The sequence below is a fragment of the Cynocephalus volans genome, chromosome 5 (genome assembly GCF_027409185.1).
Source record: "Cynocephalus volans isolate mCynVol1 chromosome 5, mCynVol1.pri, whole genome shotgun sequence".
In the NCBI taxonomy this organism is placed as follows: Eukaryota; Metazoa; Chordata; class Mammalia; order Dermoptera; family Cynocephalidae; genus Cynocephalus; species Cynocephalus volans.
In genome coordinates this window covers 84,359,592-84,384,415 of record NC_084464.1, presented here as the reverse complement: position 1 = coordinate 84,384,415, position 24,824 = coordinate 84,359,592, and the positions used below count along the sequence as shown (strand labels likewise).

Genomic DNA, 24,824 nt, shown 5'->3' with positions numbered 1-24,824 from the left:
TTAATAACTTTTTAAACCTTTCTAATAACGTTAGACTTTTCTACTTTTGTTAATATGTATTAATTTCTCTTTAGCCAATTGTCTGTTTCTAACTTATGTTAATGTGTTTAGTGGAGATTTTGTATTTTTAATAATACTCATCTTTTTAGAGTAATATTTTGTCAGATTTAATGTGTCTGTTTTCCTCAGTTTGTTGTTTGCCTTTTAAATGTGATTATATTTTTGGCATAGTAGAAATTGTAAATTTTAAGATCAAATTTGCCAACTGTTTTTTATGTGTGATTTCTTTCAGTACCTTAATTTTAGAATGTTTCCCTCTTACAGAACTTTGAAAAATATTTACTTTTATTTTATGCTTCCCTTTTGTAGTTTTAATTTTTACACTTAATTCTTAAATTTGCTTCGTATGTGATGAAATGGTATGAGGTACAGGTTATAAACAAAAATTCCTACCTCCGTGACTTGTCCCAGAATAATTAGATGAATAATCCTTTCTTTTTTCTTTGATTTGGTAAGTTTTCTTTATTACATATTTTTATTTTTTTGTTAGTACTGTTTTGAAAATTTTTATAGCACTATTATATTTTAATATTTAGACATAGTATATCATTCTCATAATTATTATTTTTCATTTTTAAAGCATACTTTTCCTGTTTATTCATCTAAATTCATTTTATGATCATTTTGAAAAATTAAAAAAAATTTTTTTTTTTAAATATCTCAATTGGCTTTATTGCGATTGTAGAATCAGGCAACATGCTATTCCATAAAATAGAATAAATGTTCTAATGAGCCAAGCAGAGGAGGTTGATTATATAGATAGAGAAGAGCTAAAGAAACCAGAAATAAAGAACTACTTTTCTTGCAAGGTGGGGACAGGAAGACAGAACAACAGAACGAAAAAAAAGTTAACATTGGGTTACTTCAGGTTATCTCTTTTGTGTAAGGATTAAAGCAGGAGGAAATTCATTATTATATCCATTAAAGAATTAAAGAGACCTGTTTGGCAAATTGGCTGTTATCTCTTTCTCCTGATTTCTCTGAAAGTTAAACCACAACCCTAAGTGATGTGGAAGTAGCAGGGGTGACTCCATTTTGATTATTAGTCCGATCTTTTGGGGCTTTGTGCAGGAACTTAGTCCAAAACAATGGTCTCCTATAATTTTTATTTAACAATTCTCCCTTTTTGGTCTGACTCTAACCTAACAGTCTCACCTAAGGGAGAACCTGACCAAAACTTAGGGCATTAGCACCAATCTCAGTTACCATCATTCTGAGTTTCTGCTCTCAGCATGCCATTCATGAACCAAGGTGTCCTCATTACCATAAATTTCTTTGGGTTTTGTTGTTCTGGCCTGTTTGACAAGAGACCACTTTAAGCTCCATGGGTGGCTGCACATGAACATTTAAAACTTGAGAAAATATAGTGCACCAGGGTGACCAGTATACTACCAGAAGAATCATACCAAGAGTTTGGAGTATGCTTCTTGGTCAGGGTCCCCATGAACCAAACCCCTAAAACTAAATAGGCAATTGAGGAGTCCACCAATTTTAATTAAGTAACCTGTTCATTATTATTATTATTATTATTATTTTTCGTAACTGAGTGTCGAGCTCTTTTACCTGCCCATAATCCTGCCAACTGGCCCAATTGTCAAGCTTGGGCTGGGTCTGGAGCTCACAGACCCCTAAAGCCCATTCACAGACTGGGTCACAAACCCTTCACACACCAGGCTAGGTCCCCAGACCCCTCACATGCAGGTCTATGAGCTAGATAACCAGCAAACAGGTCTTTGGAATCTGTAGGTTGGAAAACATGGCCACATGGAGCGGATGCCCGAGGCAGACACCAGCCAAACCGCAGCACCATGCATGCTGCACTAACTCCACCCCCACACAACTTATTTACAAAGAATGTGCTGCACCAACCCAACTGGACAGGCAGGCAGGGGGGCCTGACTAAATTATTCTGTTTTCCCAACATTGAGTCTCTACAATACCCAATGTATTTATTCACGTGCAGCAAAAAGTGTTAGCAAGTGCACAGACTCCTCCCTGTTCAGTAAGTAGGTAATCTAGCATCCCATACATGGTTGAAGCAGGGTGTGACAATTTGCAAGTCACTCACAGAAGCTACTGATTTAGAATTTTAACTATAGCACCATTCTGCCAAGTGAAAGAGATAGGCATAAGCAAGGAAAAATTAAGAGGGGTAAGAGTCTCATTATGATAGGAAGTCTTGTTCTGATGTCTTGGGAAAATAGCTGTCTGCAACATGAAGGTGGCAACTTCTCATCCTGCTTTGCAGTTTAAATGTCTCTGGTTATAGAAACAAGCGTTTTTTGTAAACTCTCAGTGCAGTGCATTTGAAACCTGTCCCTTGAAATTGACATCAAGTTGTCCAGCTCCCGTTTATAGGTCTTCAGGAACAAAGCAGTTCTTGTTCTTAGAGAGTTGTAAGGCAGATATTAGAGAAAGCTAGAATGCAGAATCCAGACCAGTCTACAGGCAGAAAATAAAAGTCAAAAATAGTAAACAGGGCTACAATCTAATAACAGGTGTACTATAGTTTTCTTTTGAAACATAAATTTTTCTCTCTACAGTCACACCCATTTGTACCAAAGATAATTATGGTAAGACCTATTTGCCTGGTTATTTATATAAATGCAGCAGGAATAACCATATAGGCTCCCTTTAAATTTATTTTGCTGAAAATTTTGACAAGGAATATCAGATTAGATTTTTAAAAATCTCAGTGCTAGCCAAATCAAGGCAGACATTAGACTTTCCTTGCTATGTCTGTATCTTGACGTTCCTGGTCCTGCCAGGAAGTGACAACTTTCTACTTACTTACTGAAAATTTGGGAATCCTTGAAATCATGTATCCTATGCACATTTTCAAATATGACATTTCAGTCAAAGCCTTGGTAATATAACCAATATTTTCAATTATATCCTGTTAAAGAGAACAGGTTCTTATTAAACTTATGTAAATAGCAACATTGCCATAAAAATAAGAACACTCATGAATAGTTTCCAAATTCTGGAGGGATCAGGTAGAGAGGAAAAGCTAATGTTTTAATTTCTGTTTACAAAAGCCTGCCTTACCAAATTGCTGTAAGCTATAGGTAGCTTTAAAAAAAAAGTTCAGGCTGGTGCTTGCGACAGAGAGTGGTGAACGCACTGTCTTGCAGTTCCCAGTATTTGGGCCTCACCTGTAATGGTGGGAAAAGGAAATGGCTCTGCTGTGCCACAACTGGGGCTGCGGTCAGTGCTTCAACCCCAAGACCAATTCCAAAGATGCTTGCACATACCACCCAGGTGTTCCAGTCTTTCATGACACATTAAAAGGTTGGTCTTGCTGTAAGAGAAGAACAACAGATTTTTCTGATTTCTTGAGCATTGTAGGCTGTACAAAAGGTAGGCATAATAGTGAGAAGCCACCTGAATCAGTCAAACCTGAAGTCAAGACTACTAGAAGAAAGAACTATCTGAACTGAAACTCAAATTTCAGGAATACATCATTCAAGCTCCTAAACCAGTAGAAGCAATAAAAAGGCTAAGCCCAGATAACAATGACAAATTTGAAATTAAAAATATCTGCTTCCCTAAAACAAGCCCTTTATAAACTTAAACTGTCATCAGGGAATGGAGAAGATAAGAATGAAGAAGACAGTGGTGAAATTAAGATTGGGACCTCATGTAAAAATGGAGGGTGTTTAAAGACATATCTGGGTCCACACAGTCGAGAAGAAGTCTGCGTATATCATTCTGGAGTACCCATTTTTCATGAGGGGATGAAGTACTGGAGCTATTGTAGAAGAAAAACTTCTGATTTTAATACATTCCAAGAGGGCTGTACAACAGGGAAACACATATGGACTAAAAAGGATGCCAGGAAAAAAGTTGTTCCATGTACACATGACTGGCATCAGACAGGGGGTGAAGTCACCATTTCAGTATATGCTAAAAATTCACTTCCAGAACTTAGTCGAATAGAAGCAAATAGTACATTGTTAAATGTGCATATTGTATTTGAAGGAGAGAAGGAATTTCATCAAAATGTGAACTTATGGGGTGTGATTGATGTAAAGCAAAGTTGTGTAACTATGACTGCAACCAAGATTGAGATCACCGTGAGAAAGCTGAACCTACGCAATAGGCAAGCCTTGAACTGCCTGTGAGCAAAAAGCAGGACAAACAAAAAGAAGATACAACAGGTTTGCCGGGGGGAATAACTGCCTGTTGCAGAATTCTTAATAATCTGTGGTGAAGTGGTGGCTCGATGCTGTAACCGTTTGTCGTCATCTTCGTCATTGTTGAATCTGGCATTTCAGGGTCAACATTAGGTTTTTAAAAGCAAAAATCAGTTAATCTTTTTATGCCTCTCATCTTCCTTGTGATTTATATAAGATCTATTATACATTTCTCCTCACTGATAGAACCACAGTTGTGTCTTATACTTGAAGAAGTTGGAAAATAGTTTATAAACATAATTGCAGTATTTCTCAGTATAATATTATGTTAAAACAAAGGAACATTTATGGTTTGTTTTTTTTATGTCTCTTTCCATTATCCCATAATTAGTAAAGCAAGATGAAATGCCAAATTTTTAATCAGTTTTTTCTTGTGTTTGAGTTTCTATAATACTTGAAAATCTTTAAGGAACCAGTGTAGCTCTGCATTGTTTTTTCCATGTGGGTTGGTTACTTTTTCTAGAAGGTTTAATTCTGAGATAGTAGAGTAAGTAAAGGGGAATATATGCACTGGTTAATAAATTGGAATTTGCTTACAGCTAATTGAATTTAAAACTTACATCAATACTTATCTCAAGCAGTATGATTTAAGAGTATAGGAAACATAAATAAGACTACAGAGGTATCAATTTGGTTAAAATTCACCATTTTATAAGACTAAACAGTAACATTAAAAGTCTCTTTCTTGATTATTTAAGTGTCTTTGTATAGTGTTATGACTAAATTGTACTTGATTTATGGCCTAATCCTTATTAAAACCTTTAATTAGTTACATATAAAAAGAAATATGTATCTGGCTTCCCTGATGGAAAACTATGTCTGTAAACTTGTAGACTTAAAGGTTTGTGAAAATACATTAGGATCTTAGAAAACAAAATATATGAACTTTGCTTTATGATAATTATCTATTACATGTTAAATAAAGTAGCTTAATTCTTTTGGAAAAAAAAAGTTTTCTTAAACTGGAAAACAAAACATTGAAAGAACTAGTACTGTTTCAAAATAAAGAAACTGTAAAAACCAGTAATTTTCCTTCATCAGTTTATTCAGTTCCACGTAATTAATTCTTGCACTGTTTGGCCTTGGCTAGCAATTTTACAAACCCATTCATTCAAATTTTGGAAATTCAGTCCAACAGTATGAATTCAAAGTAATTAGGAGCCAGTGCTTGTCAGAGGTTTTTTATTCCTTCTGTGAACTTCCTTGAAGGCACAGCACTTAGGATTATAATTGCTTATTAAAGTGCTTTCAAAAAGAGCATCAGAATAAGGCAATTAACTATAGACAACAAGACTTGAAATAGCAGTGTGTAAAAGATCTTATGAGAGTTACACAACTGACAAGAAAATTTAGCTATTTTTGTGGCATACAATAATTTAAAATAACCAAAATTATGACTGATAGCATTTATACCAAGACACATTGGACTTATAAGAATCTTATACAATTTGTAACACATATTAATAACATATCCATATAACTCAAAGAAGGTCAAACATCATTTCTTGTTTTGACAATGCTTCCCATATAATTTAACCTATCAGATTAGCCCAACTGGTTTTAACGTTTCTCTTTTATAGATTCTTTGAGAAGATCTAGGGCCCTTGTAATATCTCAAAGTTAAAGTAAAAAAGACATTTTTAGAATTTGATTTTGAGAAGTCTGTCAAATAACAAAGTATTAGAACTATTAGATAGGATCATAAATCATTATAAAATAAAACCAAAGTAATAAAAGATTTTAAAGGCACCAGGCACAAGAAATTGTCTTGATAGAACACAATCTGATTTCCAGGCCAATTACCTAAAAGGTAAAGAGAAACTTCTCACAATTTTCTATTAAGAACAGATCAGTGTTTTGAGAAAACCCTGCTATTCCAACATGGGGGAACAAACTCTAACATTGCATCAGTGTAATTTTGATATTAATCCTCAATATTTAAAAAAACATAAATAATTCGCTCCTAATTTTATCCAACTTCATTAAAATTTCTTTCTAGAGCATTTATCTTCCTCAAACCTTCCACGACTTCAGTTTTTGTTTTATACTTCATTTTTCATTGTCATTCTGTCTTAGGACAAAAATTTGCTTTTCTTTTCCACTATAATTTTGACCACACATACATCTACACAATGGAATACTACTCAGCTATAAAAATGAATGAAATACTGCCATTTGCAACAAGATGGATGGACCTTGAGAGAATTATATTAAGTGAAACGAGTCAGGGACAGAAAGAGAAATACCACATGTTCTCACTTATTGGTGGGAGCTAAAAATTAATATATAAATTCACACACACACACACACACACACACACACACACACACACACACACACACACACAAAACGGGGGGGGGTGGAAGAAGACATAACAACTACAATTCCTTGAAGTTGATAGGACAAGCAAACAGAAAGGACATTGTTGGGGGGGAGGGAGGAGAGGGAGGAGGGAGGGAGGTTTTGGTAAGGGGCAACAATAATCAACCACATTGTATATGGACAAAATAAAATTAAAAAAAAAAAAACAAAAAAAAAACCAACAACAGAAACAAGAAAAATAATTTTGACCACACAAAGTTCTCTTTCATGCAAAAGAAAAAATTACTCTCTCCTTTCAACTTTCTTTACCAAACACCACATCCTCATCACTCCTACTTACTGGCTCCTCCCTGCCTCATTTCTATTTCCTTTCTAAATCCGTATTTTGAAACAATCTTTAAGTAATCTCTGAATTAGACAAAATTGCTCCTTTTTGACAAAAATATATTCTCATATCTTTTTACAATTTCTCACTGAAAACACATCGTACTTTCCTTTTACACTTTGCAAATAGAATTGTTTACCTGTTCCTAGTAGTTTTGATTACATATATTAGAATTTTTAACTCTCAGCAACCTTAAGTTCGTTAAAACCTAGGAAGTAATATATTTAAACTGTTTATCACATACCAACATTTTATGAACCTACATTTCATAATTTCTAGAAACATGTACTTCCTCATAGAACAATATTTTTTATTTTTACTAACAGACTCAACTATATACAGCTTCTCTATACCATTTAAAAACAAGATGTCAATGTTTAAAATCTTTAAAGTTAGGTTTAATAATCAATGTTTTAGTATTTTAACTCATTTAAAAGTCACCCAGACGTTTAATGAATTTCTACTACTTAATTTTACTTTAAAGTTTCAAGTTACCAAAAAAAAACCTTTAAAACTATGAAGTTAATTTATAAACATTTATGTCTGATTTGCTTATTTTTAACAACCACACTTGAACTGTTCATGAAAATTCTATAAGACACTGAACAAAACTAGCCATCATCTCAAGTTATTTTCCTGTTAACCACTTTTACATGCAAATATTAGGCAGTCACTACCTAAGCAAGAACCCTAAAGTTAAATACATGGGTGTTTTGCTAATCAGAAGACTTAGCTGTTTTCATTAACCCAACAATATTAACCTAATCTTATGTATCTAAGATTTATCTGTCATGTGAACTAAAAGGCATTTAAGTTCTCCCTTTTTGATAAAATATTTTACTAAAGTGCTTTTTTTTTTAAAGCCAATTAATTAGAGCTCTTTCATATATTTTGGTAGAGAAAAATCACATATACATACCATGTATACATTATACATATACATAAAGACATACATAAACATACAGACACAAAGGCAGAAACTAATCTTATAGCTGTCATTAAGATTCTTCATTTGCCAGTTCTTAAATACTCTCTCTCCCCAATTTAGACTATCAATCCTTCAATTATCCATTCCACTGTAACAAGCAATTGCTAGCCAGGCAACACTAAATTTGCACTTCGAAAGCAATGATTCCCAGATGAGACAAGGTAGACAATTTGCCCAACAAAGAAAGGCATAGGTAAGGGCCCAGTTAAGATAACTTAAAGAAAAAGCCGCTTAAACAAATGTAATGTTTGTTATGTAAACTTTAAGTCAATGTCTTCTCCATTGCAAAAGTTTCTAGTGGTTTAGGTGCAGAGAGGGAGATGCCTTTGCAAATAAGATTTCCTTTAGAGATGTAAATTTCTTTTTACGAATAGTTTCAAAATAGCCAACTAAATGTCAGAAAGTTGTATTTTGGAGACGGCTATAGTTCCATTTAGTTCTTTTTCTAAATTAGATAACTTTAGGGCAAAGAAAGCATTTTCTATGCCTGCTTGACCTAAGGGCCTAACTTTTATAAACATTTTATCTAGCTTTCTTTTTGTCTTTGGGTTGGGATAGTAACAAATCAAAAATGTGGGTAGTTTTAATTTTCTCATCAATTAGTAGCTTAAGCTTTTGTGCTAGTCCATTTCTGTTGCTTATAACAGAATACCTGAAACTGAGTAATTTATATTAAAAAAAAAAAAAAAGAGGTTTATTTCTTACAGTTTTGGGGGCTGGGAAGTTCAAGGTCCAGGGGGCACATCTAGTGAGGACCTTCTTCTTGGTGGGGGCTCTATACAGAGTCCCATGGCAATGCAGGTTATCACATGGCAAGAAAATGACAAGAGCTCTCTCATGCACTCTTTATAAAGCTACCAATCCACACCTATGATAACTCATTACTCCATGAATGGATTAACCCATTCACAAGGGCACAGTCCCCATTATCCAATCACCTCTTAAAGGCCCTACCTTTCAAATATTAGAATCAGATTTCCCACCCTCTTAACACTGTTACAGTGCAGATCAAGTTTGTAACAAATGAGCCTTTGAGGGACAGTTTGACCTGTAGCAGCTTTTTATTTGGTCTTCTGTGAACAGCCTTTTAAAGTAGCAATAAGAAATTTTGAAATCTTCTTGGAAGCTTCTGAGTGGGCCTAATTCAGGTGCCCTTATTTTAAAATGCATTTTTGTCCTCCCAAGACACAAAGCTATTCCCAAAAACAACCAAAAGAAAGCCTTAGATAAAGCCTTGAGAGCCAGCAACAGTCCATCTAGTGACAAATGAGGTACAACCCACATTTTTGTCCTTGGGGCATACAACCTTTTGATTGGCTGCCTGCCCACACAGGCCCTATAAATCACGTGCCAGGTAGAAAGTCAAGCCAAGTTCTCAGGAAAAAGAACCAACAAACAGGAAAGTGATAGCTATACATGGGAGGGGAAGGATCGGTCTTAAAGTGCACTGTTGTTCATCTGGAATACTCTACATGATGGCCATCATAATTCTGAATTATTTTTAGTAAGATATTACCACTTTTGTAAATATTTGCATCTTCTGGAGCCATGAAAAAGACAGAACTATGGGAGGGAAAAGGATTCAAATCTTTTAAAATTAGGATCCCGTTCTTGTGTTGGATCTTAGGTCTCAGAGCCAAGATCTCCTTGACTGACCTAGCCAATGATTTTTCAAAGGCCTTCCTTACTTAAATGTGCAATATTATAACTGCAGCTTTTTTTGCTGGTAACTTGTCAGCCACTGCAAACCCAAAAGTCATGTGCTCTGTCACAGCACAAACTAACCCATGGTACCCCAAAAGCCAATTAGATCAGAAAGCTCAAATTCAAAGATAGCAGAGCTCAGTCCTGACAGGGACTTGCTCACAACTCCCAGGGCTCCATGATGAAAAAAGCAGTCCCCCCAAAGAGGGATTTAGTGGCACCTTTTTCTGCATTCCTGAAGGGGTCTTGGGGGTCATCAGTAGCCTCCTTCAGATCCCTTCATGGTCACCAGAACTGTCGAGGGACAAAATTACAACAAAGATCTCAATTGGATTAATTGTGATTCTAGAATTGGGCAACACATCATTCTATAAAATAGAATGAATTCCCTAAACAAATGGTTTCTGAAATGTCAATTAGCGTATAAATCAATTTGGGATGATTTGACTCTTTTAAATTACTCAATTTTCTTCTCTAGGGATATGGTATATGTTTAGTTTTTCCTTTACTGTGAATGAAATATGTTTTCTTTTACATTATCTAGCTATATATTGCTAGATATAAATAATATAATATAATATCTGTAATAATATTTATCTATGTAATAATTTCTTACATTCTTTAGCTAGATATTGCCAGGTAATATAATAGTAATATAATATTACCTACACTTATTGGCATTGGGGTTTGCTAAGCAATTATCTAATTTAATTTTCAAAACAACCTGAAAAACTAGACATTATGTTTTCCATTTTACAAATAGGGGAAACAAAACTTAGAGAGTTCGAGTAACTTGGACCAATTTGCAACTTCTCAGTGATGGGCCCAGGTCTCTCTGACCCCTAACTTCAAAGCCTGTGCTCTTAATCATACCAATCTGCAATATGAAAGCTATTGAGTTTTATTTTCAACTGATATTCCAATTGACTGAATTTTAGGATTTAGAGAAAAGTACATTTGAGTTATAAATTTTAAATCAGCATTCTTTATTCCTTGTTGCAGACTCCTCAATAAATCCTCTATTGAATTTTGAAGAATATTCCAGAAATAAGAACTCTCAAATATGGTCAGTATTGTTTGTCAAGAGAAGATTAGAAAGGCTTGTTAATATTTTTGCATACATCATGTCCTTTAGCACAAACTTTGTGATTTAGAAATCAGGTCTTGAGCAATAATCAGCCACAATGTATATCGACAAAATAAAATTTAAAAAAAAAAAAAAAAAAAAGAAATCAGGTCTTTCCCCACCCCTGGAATTTCTTTTATAAAAAAGCTTCTAGAAACTTCTAGAAATTCTTTCTTAATTTTTTTATACATTAGACAACCATCATAATGATATAGTATGAATGCACCTATTGTGATCACAACAGGAAAAATAAGATGGAAAGAAGAGCCATTTGCTTCTCCAAAGGCCATTGAGAATTGTACTTGGGAGCCGGCGTTTCTCAACAATATGGCTCAATTGAATACATAATTTTAAAAAAATGATCATTAAGAAATGGTGACATATCATATGATATGAATAATACTATAGTATCTCCTTGGAATGAAGAGCCCTTTAAAAATGGGATCAAACCATATAATTTTCTTAGAAAACTGTACTTATGGGCTGACCCTGTGGCTCACTCGGGAGAGTGCGCCCTGGGAGCGCAGCGGCGCTCTTGCCGCGGGTTCGGATCCTATATAGGGATGGCCGGTGCACTCACTGGCTGAGCGCGGTGCGAGTGACACCAAGCCAAGGGTTGTGATCCCCTTAACGGTCACGAAAAAGGACAAAAAAAAAAAAAAAGAAAACTGTACTTATAAGAGATACTTCACAGAACAAAGAAGGAAAATGGCTCCATTTTACAAGATTAAGTCACCCCAGGATCTTTGGTGTTCTGATGGTTTCTGACCATAAGGGCTGCAAGAATCACCCTTCTTGTTTTGCTGCATCATTTTTGCATGTTCACGCAGTGGCAGAAAAGAAAGAAAAAAATCCAAACGAAAACACACACTGAAAATGTAGAATTGTAGAAAACAAAAATTTTTCCATAATTCTTACCAATCAAAAACAACCACTATTAACATTTTAGTGTATTTCTTTGTTTTTCTCTTACTAAGCACTGAAAAATTGGCTTGTTTTGTTAATGAAATGTTAAAATATAAAAAATGTTTTAAATTATACAAATGCATCTGTGTAAGACTCCTTTCCCCTGATGCCACCTCCTATTCCAAATCCCACTCCCCATCGATAATCATTTTCAGCAGTAGCCCACTGAATGTTTTTAAAGAATTCTTGTTTGTTTGTGGTGGTTACTCTTTAACCTAAAATAATGTATTTTACTTCTATTTTTTGACTTAGTTTTAGACAGTATTTATCAACCCATTGTTATAAAAGATAGGAAATTAGGATGCTTACAGATATTCTTTACCTCCCTCCTTCCTGATTTTTGCTATTTTTTTTAATTGTTGAAATTTATAATGTTGATGTCGTTTCACAACTACAAGTAACTCTTCTAGTTGTGTTTATAGATTGAGTTTGAAAATGTAAACTTAGGAGAAAGAGAGGGAGAGGGGAGCAGGGAAGATCCAACTGCCCAGCATTTCTTTAATTAATTACATGCTGGTGATAGCCCCATCCTGAACTGACTTTTGCAAGTGTTGTCTCTTAACTTGGAGTTTCTCTGGGCCTCTTTTGGAAAGGATTCTTCTTCTTCAAAATGATGAAGTTTGGGGCTGTAGTTTTTTCACTTCTCTGTTCAATCTCTTAGTCTGATAGTTTCTATTTTCCAGAATTTCCTCAAGCTTTTGGTGAACTGATGTCTTCATTCTATCCCCTCACTCTTAATGTTACCTTTCTAGTCCTTGAAAATGTTTTTTATTTATTTAATGGCTTTTCTGTTATTTCACTGGGCCTCTGGGAAGCAGAGGGTTGGACATATGTGTTCGGTCCACCACTTGGAAACACTAGGAATAGTTTCCTCCATACGGCCATTGCTTGGTTTCAGCCATTTTCTTATGAGCCTGATAGCTTATTAATTGGATTGATTAATTTAGATTTTAATAAGGACAAAGCTATATAACCATATCATTATTTGTCCAGATGCCTTCTTTGTTAAGCTCCCCCTTCTCTTTTGTCCCTGTCTTCTGCTATAGGCCCTCCCTCCTTTCATTGTTTCTCCTGTTAGATCTGCACTGGCCCTAACCTTCTACTTACATGGTTCCCATGAACCACTCTGCAAAAACCAAAGCTAAGTTGAGGAGTAATTATGTCCCACTCCTACTTAAAACTGCGATGACCACCAGATCACTGCAGGAAGCACCCCGGGCTCTCCCGATCCAGGGTGGTGGGGGGCCTTGGGCCTTGCCACGCCCCCCCCAACATGTGCAACCAGCCCAGCAACGACCACCAAGCCACAGCAAGAAGGGTCCTGGGTTCCCAAGCTGGGACAGTCAGGGGGAAGGGTTTTTGCCACACCCTTCTGATATCTGCACCCAGCCTAGCAGTGACCAAGCCACCACTGGAAGCCCCCCAGTCTCCCCTGTGGGAATTAGGGGGGATGTCACAGGCCTCAACCCCACTGCTTCTCCTTCCTCCTTCTTCCATCCCATTTCCTTCCCTTTTCCCCTCTTCCCCTCCCTCCCAACTGCTCTGTAACAACATCCTAGAATGTGAAAAATAATATTAATAAAATTACATTTTCTTTAAATAAGTAAATAATAATAAATGAAAAAAAAATCAGAAAAAAAACCCCCCAAACCTACATTCATTTATTTACATTAAAAGAGTATTTATTAGTGCCTACCTGAGGTGGGCCATGTTCTAGGTGTTAGGCATACAGCAGAGAATGAAAAAGAGAATTACTTATATTCATGGTGTTTATATTATAGAAGGCAAGGACATGTTATTTCCTGTAGGACTACAGCCATCGGCTTTGCACAAATTGGCAAACACTGCAAGGATAAAATGCGTAATGCTGCCAGCTTAGTAAACACATCATCAAAACCCCAAACTGTCTTCTAGTGGAACACTAAGAAGTCAGAATCTCTTTGTCCAAAGATCAGTGGATATTTAATAATGATAATAATGATGACATTTAAAGGAACAAACATTATAATTGAAATCTTAAAATTTAAAAATAACATCTGTTTTACAATAGAGTAATGATTGTAAAAAGTTGGTATATCTACAAAATGGAAATATGAAACTATTATAAATGATATTTATAAAGATTTTTTAAGATAATGATAAAATTGTATAATTATTAAGTGAAAAATCAACATACAAAATTATGTATATGGTTGCACTCTATATGTTAATTGAGCAGTCTTAGCTCTGTGGGGTATCAACAAAAATTGTATAATTTTTTTTGTTTTTTTCAATTACAGCTTTCAACTATTCTTTGTTGAATTCCAGATTCCCATCTGTGTGGTCACCATTCTGAATCTGCAATCATCCCAAAAGCTGTGGCAGTGCCACACAAAGGAGTGCCCCAAAACATGCTGAGATGGGGCCTATTGGGATTCCAAAGAAAGAAGCACTTAAGGCCCAGAACATCTATTAAGGGAACTCACTTACAGAGCGGGCTGCAGCCTGTGCTTCGGACACACAGTGAGACAAAGTATGTTCTACCAAGGTATGTCCAAAGCGAGGGGGTCAGGGTATGGAGTTTATATGAGGGTTTAAGGAATTCGGCTCAGGGCAGGGTCCAGTTTCTTTCAGTGCTGTAGGCAGCAACCTAGATATCTTTATCAGTATCTGAATGTTTTGTTCCGAGCCTGCTGGGAAGAACCTGCTGCTGTCTGGATCACAGAGGGGTCAAGACACTCTGATTTTTGGTCAGAACACAAAAAGAAAGTGGTAGAGAGGGGTGTGGGGTAAATGAGGAACCCTATGCCATCATTGTATTTTGGGGAGATTTCATAATATTCTGGTTACTTTTAGTTTTTGAAGCATAGTCATTTCTGGTTCAATCTCTTTTCCTTCTCCCACACAGTAGAAGCTACAACCATGAAGATGACAAGTTGGAGAGGGTGAGGAAGTGATGCAGCTGGATCTGGTGGAGGGAGAGGTAAAGCATCCTCCTTCTTACATGAATGGCCCACAGAGCTAGGGTGGAGAGGTCACTGGTCTTGCTCCAGTTCAGCACATTCAGATATGAAACCAGTGCCCCAAAGGCTGAGATGGTCTCTATAGAGCTAGAGCTAGGTCTGGAGCTCACAGACACATCAAGCTCATTCACAAACTCTTCACATGCAGGTCTATGAGCTAGGTAACAGGAAAAAGGTCCTTGGAGCCTTGGTTGAAGAGGTAATAAACTTTATTTAGCACACACACATCTAAGAGCTAGGCAGTCCAAAAAGAAAACTGAGCAGCTGCTGGCAAAGTCCAAAGAAAAAATGAGCAGCTTCCCACAAAGTAAACATGCTCTATTTTTCGACATGAGCTCTGCCAACCAGTAGTTCAGAGCCACTCTTTCACACACTGAAGAACATACAAAAATAACAAGCCAAAAGATACATGGGTATGCATTGCACTAACTCTGCTCCCACACAACTTGTTTACAAAGAATGTGCTGCACTACCCCCAACTGGACCTGAGGCAAGGGGGCCTGACTAAACTACTCTATTTTCCTCACACTCTCCAAGCAGGCCATGTGTGGTTCCCTTGAGCAATGCACAGCTTTCCCAGGTCCCCTCTGTTGCTGTGAAGAAGAGGAAGACTTCCCTCAGGTTTACCAGCAGTTCACCCTCCCAGCTTCTTCTCTGGTTTGTGCAGCCTCCTGGGCAGCGCCATGCTCCTCTGCTTCTCCTCTAACCCCCCACTTCTTCACATGGAGACCTGAAACCTCGGAGGTCCTTGCCCTGTCCTTAAAGGTCATGGAGAACCATACTGGAAGCAGGAACCCTCATCTTCTTCTGAGGCAATCTTTAAGCCTTATTGGCAGTGGTTTTTCCACTTCCACCTTCAGAAATTTCTAGACTAGAGATGGATGTTAGTCTCTATGGATGCCTCATGAGCGCTGGGAGCTGTATCAAATGCTTTATTCCAATGGCAACACAAAGTTACAAAGGGCTGAAATTTAGCAGGCATCGGTTAGGGAATGAGATGCTAACCTCCTCTTCTTCAAAGCACCCTGTAAATCTCTATGAATTATTCTCTTGGATTTCTTCCCCTTATCTCCACCCACGTAGGCCTTGGGAGAGGTAAAACCCTCTCCAGAAAACTAAATATGGCTTCTTCCCTCCTTTGCCACACACAGACTTCTCTTTTGGTCAGGTCAAGATGAAGAGGGGAGTTTCCTAGGGTGGTGGTTGGTGGTAGTAAGGTTGGTTATCCACTATTTAATAACCCCTTGTGGGAGGGTTTGAGTCCTAATTATTTATTACTCATTAGAGAACGACCTCAGCTTTGGACAGTAGCCACAATTCTGAGGCAGCAGGAAAAATCCCACCCAACATTTCACTTAGCAGGAAGTGGGAAGGGGAAGACTGGAGACATGGAGACATTTTTAAGCGTAATAATTTTTACCCCACCATTTGTATTGTTTAATTTGTATTATCTCGGGGAAAACATTTTTAATTCATCTAACTATCATGTTTTTCCCTAAATATCTTGGGTGATGTCATAGTGTCATAGCATTAGGGTCTATCTGCTTATATTAATTTTGGTATTACGGATTGGACCAAGGCACATGAAATTGCTACCCTGTTCTTCCTACTCTGGTACCTGGTCCAGATACCATGACCTCAACCCCATTTGTTAACTTGTACTATTGATTACATACTTTTTTTTAATGTAAGAAATTTTACATCACTGGAATGTCACGGTCATTTATAAATAGAAGGAAACTATCACAATTGATAGGATGGAAACATTTTAGCTAGAAACTATGGCTTGCAAAGGTTGCATGCAAAAAACCAGCCCTTTTGTGCTTTTAGAAAATAGTGGTTAGCAAGAGTTAGCAAGGTGCTAAAGATCACCACCAGGCTGAGGTTTTTCTCTTTCCTGAATGCAGAAAAAATTTAAGCCACTGTTATTTAATACTACAGTATTAGTACTGTAGTACTGATGAACAACAGAGGTTTGAACTGCGCGGGTCCACTTACGTGCGGAGCTGGCCCTCTGTATGGGCGGGTCCCACAGCCGTGAGATCAATCAACCATTAATTGAAATATTCTGGACTCTGAACCCGCCTGTGCAGGAAAGCCGACTTTCCATACCTGTGAGTGCCGCAGGGCCGGCTGCAGGACTTGGTGCATCCGCATCCGCGCATCTTCGTATTTCCGGGGATTCCTGGAACCAATTTTCCGCGGATGCAAGGGACGACTGTTTATCTATAGACCACCATAATGATTTCAAGTACCATTAGTGTTAAGTGCCAACTTTTGGGCGACACTACTTTGTAAATGTTTTACAGTTTTTGTCATGCTTTCCCTGTATTATCTAGGTCCTCCAGACTTTTCTTAGCATAATAGAGTAACTTATGTACACGTAGTGAGAGGGAACTTTAATACTTTTTATAGTTTCTTTTCCTTTGGAATCATATTTCTGAAACTCCTTTCCTATTGATTTAATTATCAAGACAAAATTTTCAGCTGCCAAGATCGAAGAGGATTATTTGAATTTACCAAGGCATAATGATATTTTAAAAAAAAAAAATAGAAAAGTGGAAAAGGGATAAAAGTAAATATGTTAATTCCTTTTTAATAATTCAAGATTTTTGTGATCTGAAAGTATTGAGAAAATCACCTGAGTAATAAAGCATGCACCATTTGAACAGATTAAAGTTCAAATCACCGCAAAGCAGCTTATTTGTCATCTATTACCATGGATACAAAAGGACAGCTCAAGCGCAGGCGTCTGACATCACAAGCATGCCCAAGCCCGCCAGAGGAAAGCCGCAGCCACAAGGGACGTGAAGAAAAGCGGTAAAGGAAGGGGAGGAAGAGGCAAAGGAAAACAGGTCATTGTTAATAAGATGTGTCAGAAGTTCAGTAGGGAGGATTAAATACGAGGAGACATAAAGCCAACTGAGAAGCTTGAAGACTTGAGCAGTTGTTTACAACGACCTTTCAATAACCTCCTTAGCAAGAAGTAGAACCAGATGGAGACTGAGAGAGAAGGTATATCAGATTATTCACTCCTCCAACAGCAGTTTCCATAGCTTCTCCTCATTTTATGCTCAGGCTTTACTTTTAAATAATTTTAGAACATTTTTAATTTTAAACATTTTAAGATAATTCTAGAGCTTTGACTTGCCTGGCTCAGCTAATATTAAAAAATCAGTCCCCAAAGTAATCCCCAATTACTCCAAATAACAGCTTGAAAGAATCAAAGGAAGCAGTATCCACTGGACAGTAAGAAATGATAAATTCTGGGGAAAATTGCTATTTTAGATGTTAAGTTTTTATTCATGAACAGACACAATTTCTACTTTGGTTTATTTTAAATTTTTTATTAACTTAAATTTTTGTTTCTTATCAAAGTGCAGTGCATCTATTCTCAGGTTGCTGTGTAGAATATAAAGACCCGGACTCGGGAACACTGGATTCAGAGGTGTGCTGGTAAAGGTTTAAAAACTGGTTCTCTGGGGAAAGCTCTGATTTGTAGCGTTTGCTGATTTCTGTGGTGTAATATTTCCACTATGGCCGATTTCAAGCTACCAATGTGACGTTAGCTGGCTTGCAAAATTTCCGAAAATGTAACCATCAGCTTTTGTGAGCTAGCATCAGCCTGCTCCAGCACATCCGTGATTGGGTTCTATTCCAGCTCTGACCCCAACTGGGGGTGGGACTTTGAACACCTCTACTGGGCTTCAGTTTCTTCATCTGGTGTGGAGTTGGAGCTGGGCTTAATCTTTGGTTGTTAAATTTGTGCATTGGTTTGCTCTAGTGGTTTGAGACAGGATGATTGGGGGCCGCTTAGGGAAGGGGATATTCAGGAGGTGCTGAGTTGTTAGGTTTCTCCCTCCTCACATCCACTTCAACTTTGCAGGACAGTTCTGATTTTAACTATCATAGAGCACTTTAGATTTCTGTGTAGGGTACTGTTTGAAGAGAAGTATCTATTACTAAGGAAAAAATCACACCAGAAAACCATTTGAATAATTGATTTTAAAAATAATTGATCTTACATTTCTAAAAACTAATGATTCTGTGAAACTAAAAATGTGAATCAAGCACTAATATGCTGATGTTTGTGGGGAGTACTTGACTTACAATAGTACTTTCTCTTAGCTAAATCTTTAACTAAACACTGGCTGAAAGAGTCAGCCATGCCTGAGTGAAATTATATCCATGGAATCATAGAACTTAGAGATGATTCTCTCCAAGAGTTTTCAGACATTCGCAGCCCCCTCAGAAGATCTGTGTGTGTGTGTGTGTGTGTGTGTGTGTGTATCTAGGCTAACAGGTTATAATCCACTTATGCCCCTCTTCTCCCTGCTGTCATGCCCCCTTGAACAGAGAAGCAGCTCCTATATTTTAAATATGCTTCCTATGTTTTAAATATAAGTCTTCCATATAGGGTTTCATTTGAGAAAAGGGTTCTGCTGCAGGAGGGAAAAAGTAAAGACAACTGATTGATGCCATTTGCTTTGTCTAACAAACCCAGAAACCAGGCTTAAAGAAGAAGAATGCCCTGTCCACTATCCCACAATGAGTAAGAGGCAGAGTCATGTCTGGGATTAAGTTCTCTAGGTTTCTAGACCAGCATTATTTTCCTTTTCAGAAGCTGGCTACCTGGACCACTACTTTCTATTATATGCCTGTGGATAAATAATCTAACCCTGTGCTGTCCAACAAGGTAGCCACAACCTACATGTGACTATTGACTACTTGAAATGTGGCTGGTCTGAACTGAAATGTGTTGTGACTATAAAATATATACTAGGTGTCGAAGTCTAAGTACAAAAAAAGAATGTGAGATATCTTATAAAAACTTAAATTATTGATTACAAGTTGAAAAATGATAATACTTTGGATATATTGTTAAATAAAATATACCATAAACACTAATTTCAATTTTTAAAAATTTATTTTAATGTGACTTTGAGAAAGTTTAAAATTAAATATGTGGCTCACATTATATTCTTGTTAGACAAATCTGATTTTAAAGCAGAGAGGATCAAAAGATAATATTTGATTGATCTTATCTGTATTTACAGACAGGGGAACTTAGAATTACATGTGTTTTTCTTAAATGAAATTAAAAACAAGCCCATCAGACTGGTCTATAAGCCTATTTGAATAAAATTGTCATCAGTTTTGGGAACATTTATTAGTTTGGTCTAGTATTTCTTCTTCTAATAACAGCATTCTAGTTTTCCTTTGGAGAAACACCTCTCTCAGCTATTCTAGGAGAACATGAAAGTTCAGGTGACTTGATCATACTCTTTCCCCTTCCCCAGCCAAAACAACCACTTGGACACAGTAATTAGTTCATGTTCAGGTATAGGCAATCAGAGCTAATATCAGGATTTCTGCAGGACCAATCAGAAAGTAGGTGTTCTTTTTCTAGTGGGGTTGCTAGGTGAATAAAATGTAAGTTTGGAGCTTCGCTGGCCATATCTGGAAGGGAAAGCCTGCCTGAGATAAAACCAAACACGTAGGAAAGGACGTCCAAGAGATAAACGGAAGAGAGAATTTTAATATCAATTACTTGGATCTAATCATATTTCAAGCTAGGTCTACTTTTAGATTTTTCTCTTCTATAAACCAATACATTCTCTCTTTTTTAAAAATTTGAGGTAAAGCTCACATATAGTGAAAAACACGTAAGTGGATATTCTGGTGAGTTTTGATAAAGGAAACTTTTTTTACCTACCATCTCAGTCAAGATATAACATATTTACATCCCTCTAAAAATCTCTTTCATTCCCTCCCAGTCAATCCCTACCCTTATCCCCATAATCAACGACAGTTCTGATTTTTACAAGTATAGATGAATTTTGCCTGTTTTTGCAACACTTATTTAATGGAACTATACAGAATATATTCTTTTGTGTCTGACTTCTTTTGCTCAACATTTTGTCTTTGAAATTCATCCATGTGGATCAATAAGTCCATTCTACTAATGACAAGTATTATGTTGTAAAGATATACTATATTTTAAAAATTTATTCACATTTTGATGGATATTTGAGTTGTTTTCAGTTTTGCCTACTGTGAATAAATACTGTTTTGCCTACTATGGATAAATACTGTTATAATTACTGTTGGTTAAGTATTTTTTTGGATGTATGTTTTTATTTCTCCTGTGTAAATATCTTGAAGTGAAATTACTGGGTCATGTTAGAAATGTGTGTTTAACTTCGTAAGAAACTGCCATCAGAATTTTCACCTGTCTGTCCCATAGATATCTCAAACATAGTTCCCTAATTACTTATTACTTTACTTCACACTTTGCACTTTGGTAGTCACTGTTTTGGTGAAGAGTACCACGTGTCTTAGCCAAAAATTTAGGATCAATCTGGATTCCTTCTCAAATACAACCCAAATACAGCCAGTCACCCAGTCTCATAACATGGGTAGTGCATATATATTTTCCTTTTCTCCTCACTGCAGCTGCAGTACAACATAATGCAGTCGTTTTCAAATGTTTTTTACTTTGACCCATAATTTTATAAAAATACATTTTATATATATATAAAAAGAAGCAAAACAAAAGTTTCTTGAAATGATACTTACCCTTACTATGCACAATATACTCTTATTTCCTGCTCTACTTTATATCCATTTAAAAATGTCATGATAAACCATAAATTGATTTGATGATTCATTAATGAGTTATAACCTCAGTTTGAAGAGCAGGTAGTTGAAAGCTTAGGTCCTGGAATCAGACATACAAGGGAATCAGACATACAATTTAAATCCCTCCTCCTCTATTTCCTAACTAACTTTGGGCAAAGCACTTTGCCTCTCTCAGCCCCAGCCTTTACTTGTAACAAAGAAATAATAAGAGTTGTAGTAAGGGTTAAAATGACTACGTAAAACTGTAAGCTCAGGGCTAGGAATAGAAGGTGCTCAATTAATGTTGGTTGATCCACACCTTCATTTCTTGCCTATGTTACTGGCCCCTTTCTGAAGTTTTAAAGGTCTTAGCTAAACTTTCTGCTTTTAGTCTCACCCTGCATGAAGACACAAGGTAATCTTTTTTTTTTTTTTTTTCTTTTTGTCTGCTGGCTGGCTGGTAAGGGGCTAAGCAGCCAGCCCCAGAGATAGTCTTTCAAAAATGCGAATTCAATCTTACCAGTCCTCTGTTCAGAAATTCATTAGTCGCTACCTATGGCTTTGGGATTAAATATGAGCTTTATAAAAAGGCATTTAAACATCTAGCCTTTGTCTCCTCTTCAGCTGTATATCTGACCACTTCTTCTTCCAATATCTCCCCCAACTTCCCCCACCATGTCTTCAAAATGATTTTCCCTGCCTCTCTAGTGCCTGGGTGTATACTGATTTGTTTCTGCCTTATATATCTTCTCACTTCTCTTCTGATTAGCTCTCATAAACTCCAATTCAAGAGTTACTTCTCGGAAGTATACCTGGGCCACCAGGATGGTAAGAGTCCCTGCAAGTCTTCTTAGCACCTTATGCGCATAATTATAATCACCGTTTTTACACAGTACCTGCAATCAAGGTTTGCCTTCTCTTTCTTGTTCATTAGACAGTGAGCACCTGGAGGACAAGCCTTCACTTTTCATTTCTGTATTCCCCAAGGTTATCTAATAAGAAGTCAATATGTACTTGATGAATGAATGAAGGTTTTTAGCTTAGAAATGTTCCATTGCAATTCTGCTATGCCATTTTCCTGTTTGCACCAGATAAATAAATAGCCGGCTATTTTAGTATGCTACTTCACCAAAGTAATGAAAACACTTCTTTCTTTATCTAGCATATTTATTGCCAATTAAAAATATAGTCATTGATTTTAACGGAAACTTCTGTGGATTATTTTCAGTTGACAACAGGTAGTTTACTAAGAAAACCATACTATTAGTATGGGGATAGTCTCCCTTTCAAACCTAATAATGTAAATACTAATAGAACTGCTATGGTTTCCCTTAATGCTATTCCCACTGCTTTGGAGATGGGATTTGATCTACTGGCAAGTCTATCTATTTCTTCTTTTTTGTGTGTGGTAAAACATACATGAGGGTTGCCATTTTAAGCATTTTTAAACATACAATAGAATGGAGTTAATTATAGTCACAATGCCGTGCAACCACTACCTCTACCTATTTTTGAAACTTTTTCATCATCTTAAACGTAAACTCTGTACGTACCCATTAGGCAATAACTTTTCATTATTCGCCCCCCATCCCCCCACACCTGGTTCTGCTAACCTTTAATCTACCTCTGTCTCTAAAATTTTTTTTCTTTTCCTTTTTTCTTAATTGACTCATGATGATCTACAAGCAAATTTAAAGTTGTAATGGTGCAGTATCAAAATCTGAAAACTGAAAACATGTATTTAAAAATAGCATAAGCCAACATTTGCTTGTTTTTTTTTTATGTAAAACAAAAGCAGAAGCCTTCCAAATTAAACTCCATGAAATTTAGATTTTATTAATGATTCACCCACCAATTATAAACCAAGAAAATTGCTAGTAAACATCTCAATGGTTTCGTTTTTCTCTACTAATAAAGTAATTAACCTATAAATTTCATCAAGTTGTCAAAAAAATTTATCTTTTAGACAGAGTAATAAATGTGATCAGCTTTCTGTCCTGCAAAGGCAAACAACTAGATTAGACAAAACTTGTTTTTATAAGGGCAGTCTACTTTCTGGGTCTCCAATTATACTGCTCTTTATACCCAACTCAAGTTTTCCTAAGCCATTCAATTATTCAATTTCTTTTAAATACCTAGTATATATTAGATACTCCTTAAAAGTTAATATTATATGCTAACAACCTACTATTTACTTAGAATCTATTAACAAATTTAAATTTTCAAGCGATATGAAATACCAAGAAATTAGATTTAAAATTTTTGTTAGTCACATATTTAGGTAAAATATAGAAAATTGTGACTGATTTTTTTTTTAAGAACGGTATTAAATGAACAAGTGAATTTAGCTGGGCATAATTATGCTTGTGTGCTTTCCAAGATATTATATATAGTATGTCCCCCCTTTTAAAATGGTATTGTAATTTCTAAATTGTCTAAAATTGTAAAGTACTTATTACTCTACCTATTAATTTTACAAAATTTGTAATAAATCACTCAAACCCTACATTAGTTTCCCCGTTTAAAAAATGTGAATAATCCTATTACTAAGCATTTGTAGGAAGATTTTAATTAATATTTTCTGTATCATCACTACATAGCATTAAACAAGGAAATTAAAATCCTGCAGAAAGTGAACAGTTAGGAATATGGCAAATCTGGAGATATTGCAATATCAGAAAACCCAGGAATATTACAAATAAGGCTCTGTGGGCTGGCTGGTTAGCTCAGTTGATTAGAGCATGGTGCTGATAACACCAAGGTCCAGGGTTTGACCTCTGTACTGGCCAGCCACCAAAAACAACAATAACAAAACAAACAAAAGAAGAAGAAGAAGAAAAAGCCTCCAAAGTGCTTAATGATCATTTTTAATAGAATTTATTTTGAATATAATCTTTAAAAACAATATGGAGCCTGGTTCCTGTTAAATATAATTTTAAGTGGCAGAATATAAAAATGCAGTTTTGTTAACTGTTTCCTTTTTTTTCTGAAAAGCAGAATCTTATGTACTACCTAGTGAAATGAAATGGCAAATGGTATAATCTTAGAAAATTCTAGTCCTATCAAAAATGATTATATCAAAACCATGTAATGTCATACAACAAATTTTGAAATTATTATCTCATATTTTGGACTAATCTTCTTAAAAATTAATTCAATAAACTGGTTTTTACTTCTCTAAGTCTAAATTCTTATGGCCTTTTTTCAAGGTAAAATAAATTGACAGTCACTGTTATTTTGAATATGATAGGATGAATAAAATTGCACATTGTAAGGATCTTGAAAATGTTACACACAATTAGACAATTTTTTGTAGACTCTCAACCTTTTAAATATTTCCCTGCTTACCAGTAACGCTATTTACCTGTAGGTGAAACATACTGAAGGCGTTAGACTTGAAACCGTGAAATTTGGAATTTAGCAGACCTAGGCTTGTATCGTGGCATTATCACTT

The 24,824-nt window shown here is 36.0% G+C and overlaps 1 pseudogene; it reads left to right on the top strand.

The window, feature by feature from the left end:
• Window positions 1-3,236: 3,236 nt before the first annotated feature.
• LOC134379092 (cysteine and histidine-rich domain-containing protein 1-like) lies at window positions 3,237-16,991 on the top strand (annotated as a pseudogene).
• The last annotated feature ends 7,833 nt before the right edge of the window (window positions 16,992-24,824 follow it).